Genomic DNA, 3455 nt, shown 5'->3' on the forward strand with positions numbered 1-3455 from the left:
CTGTGACAGAACTAGACAGCATAGTAAAAGACAGAGACATTACTTTGCCAACTAATGGCCATAAAGTCAAAGCTATGGTTTTCCCAGTGGTCAGATAAAGATGGAAGAACTGGACCGTGCTGAAGAACTGATTTTTTTGAACTGTGGTACTGGAAAAAAGAGAAGAATGTTGAGAGTCCCTTAGACTGCTAAGAGATCCAACCAGTCATTCCTAAAGAAAATCAACCCTGAATATTCAGTGGAAGAACTGATGCTGAAGCTCCAATATTTTGGCCACCTGATAGGAAGAGTCAACCCATTGGGGGAAAACAACAAGAACAACAACAACAACAACTTGATGCTGGGGAAATACTGAAGACAGGAGAAGTGGTGACAGAGGATGAGATGGTTGGATGGCATCAGCAACCCGATGGAATGAGTTTAAGCAAGCTTTAGGTGATAGTGATTGACAGGGTAGTCTGGTGTGCTGAAGTTCATATGGTCACAGGGGGTCTGAAAAGACTGAGCAAATGAACAACAAAAGCTAGGCAGGGTCTTTATGTAAAGCTGGCTGAACATTAATAGGGCTTTTGTGAATTTCTGGAGCTGGGTAGAACATAATTATTACTCAAATCCCTTGCTGAGACACGTCTGCAATGCTTTGTGTTGGTAGTCAATCATCTTTGTAGTTTTTCTGGGTGGCGCTTGGGAGTTCCTCACAATGATGGATGCTGTCTCTCTCAGTCCCAGCTGAACTAAAGTTCAGATCGTGGCCTCTGTTTCAGGAGGCAATCCTGAACAATTGCTCTGGCTTTTTGAATGAATGATGATACTTGGTTTGGTGCTCTGTCTTTTCCTTCAGCTTCAGAAACTGTAGCCAGTGCTTGGAACATGTAAAGACCCTCTTGTTCCAGTGCTTCCAAGAGTGATTTACGAAGGATGTCACCAGTTTGAGAATTTTGAGGCAAAACAGACAAAGCAAATTGTTCATGTTTCCATGCCACATTCTAAAATGTGCCTCTACATTGCCAAATGCAGAAGATCTGTAATTGAAAATTCAGCACACATAGGGCATTTCACCAGGTTTGATACTGTTCTTCATGTGCTGTAAGAGAACCTGATCTGTTTTGATGGACAATTCATAAATTTTACAGACCGTGGAGGGCTCCTGGGAACTGTGGACACTTTCAATGTGACACTGAGCTGGAGCGGGGTGGGAAACAAGCGATGGCACTGCTAGCAGTTAGAGTGCATTCCCAGCTATCACCCTTCTGCTTCTCAAGCTTCAGATGGTCCCTCACGTGGATCATAACCTTGACATTATTTAGAACTCTCAAGCAGCTGAGGCATTTAAAGGCTATGTGTGTCTCCTCTTCTGGCTGCCCATTTATTATATGCTGTCCATAGTAAAAGTCATCAAGTAACATGATCAGATATCCTTTCATGGGATCAACAGTCTTGCTCTGACATGCTGGAGTCCAAAAGTCTGTTTTCTCCAGCCCTTCCAAACTACATGTTCTGTCTGGATCCGTAAGACTGAAGCATGCCTGGTCATTTGCATGAGTCTGTGAAAATGAGGCCCCACCTTGAACATGGCTCAGTGAGGTCGGGAGGTCTTTCAAGGTCATAACTGTGTTCTTTGTAGGACAGAATCCTGGAGGGGCCATGGTGCAGGCTGGTCCCCCTGGGATTCCATCGGTGAGTTTAGGTCTTTCGGGATACCACTGTTAACATTTACATCTGAAGTGGTACATTGCTTTGAATTAAGAGGACTTTCATCCTTGCCTCCTAATGAGAGAACACCTCCAAATAGACAATGAGGCCACAGACAGAGCAATTCTGAATTGTGAAGCAGAGCTGGCAGAGAGCTCATTTATAATCAGGTTTAGATGACGGCTCAAACATAACATGACTGTCTCTTCCTTCACATTCAGACTGAAAAGCTGGTGAGATGATCAGTGGCTTTGATGCTGGGTTCCTGAGATTTTTAGGTTACTACCTGCAGGAGGAATCTGGACTCACATGGCCCTTCTTTCCTCTGGAAGATGAGTCCCTGGTCACTCTGTTCAAAACGTTAGAAATAACTGGCTTTGAACGTGAACTCACTCTGACAAAGAGGGCTTCAGCATCCTCACTGACACGCTCCACTCCAACAAAGATGACCTCAGCATAGTCATCATCCTCATCTCTGGATTTGGACCCTCTGGTCTTTTACTTGGCTTGTGATGGTGCTTGTGCTTCTGCACATGGGAAGAGATGGGCCATTTTATAGTACTTTTGGCTTCAAGTGGCCCCTTCTTCTAGTGCTTTTTCTACCTAAAGGCAACCACAGGACAAGGTCATCCCCTCTGATCTCAGGTGTCACTCTCTGTGGTTTCAGTTAACCTTCAGTTGTTCACTGAAAATATTAAATGGAAAAGTCCAGAAATAAATAACTCACAAGTTCTAAATTGCATGTAATTTTGAGCATTGTGACTGGAATCTCACACCATCCTGCATCCTCCTGCCCAGATATAATTCGTTCCTTAGTCCTACACATCCCACCCATTTGTCACTTGGTTACCACAATGACTGTTGAGATGTCACAGGGCTTGTGATCAAGTCACCCTTATTTTATTCAATAATGGTCCCAAAGCATAAGTGGAGTGTTGTTGACCATTTAGATATGTCAGAGGGAATCCATTAAGTGCTACCTTAAAGTGAAAAGATGATAGTTCTCAATTTGATATAAAAAGAGTAATAATTGTATACTGAGGTTGCTAAGATCTAAGGTTAATGTGAAGAAGAGAAAATAAATCTGAGTTAGTTCAGCTGTCAAACCTCAAATTGCAAAAGTTATGGCTACAGAGCATAGTAAGTGCTTCGTTTGGGTGGAAAAAAAAAAACACTAAATTAGTAGAGTAATACTTTTTACGTAAGAGACTACATTCACAAAACTCTATAAAAGTATATTGCTATAATTGTTCTGTTATTCTCACACCTTCCCTGGTGGCTCAGATGAAAAAGTGTCTGCCTACAATTTGGGAGATCCGGGTTTGATCCCTGGGTCAGAAAGATCCTCTGGAGAAGGAAATGGGAACCCACTTCAGAATGCTTCCCTGGGAAACCCCATGGACAGAGGAGGGTGGTAAACTGCAGTCCATAGGGTTGCAAACAGTTGAACATGACTGAGAGCCTTCACTTTCATTTTCCTGTTATTATTAGTTAGTTGCCAATCTCTCACTGTGCTTTTACAAAATAAACTGCATCGCAGGTATGTTTGTATAGAAAAAACGTTGTGTATATAGGGTTTGATAATACATGAGGCTAGAGATGTCTGCTGGGGTACTTGGAACTTATTCTCTGCAGATGAGTGGTGATGATTCTATTTCTTTCAAAAGACAAAATTAGTACCTTATTTAATCATCATATAAAACATTGAGATAACTATTCACACCCTTATTTTATACATAAGGAAACATCCCAAATTCATTTAA

General features: G+C 42.0%; 1 pseudogene; it reads right to left on the reverse strand.

Annotated features, from left to right (window-relative positions):
* Positions 1 to 557: 557 nt before the first annotated feature.
* LOC108634765 lies at positions 558 to 2244 on the reverse strand (annotated as a pseudogene).
* Positions 2245 to 3455: the final 1211 nt, after the last annotated feature.

The sequence above is a fragment of the Capra hircus genome, unplaced genomic scaffold (assembly GCF_001704415.2).
Source record: "Capra hircus breed San Clemente unplaced genomic scaffold, ASM170441v1, whole genome shotgun sequence".
NCBI lineage: Eukaryota > Metazoa > Chordata > Mammalia > Artiodactyla > Bovidae > Capra > Capra hircus.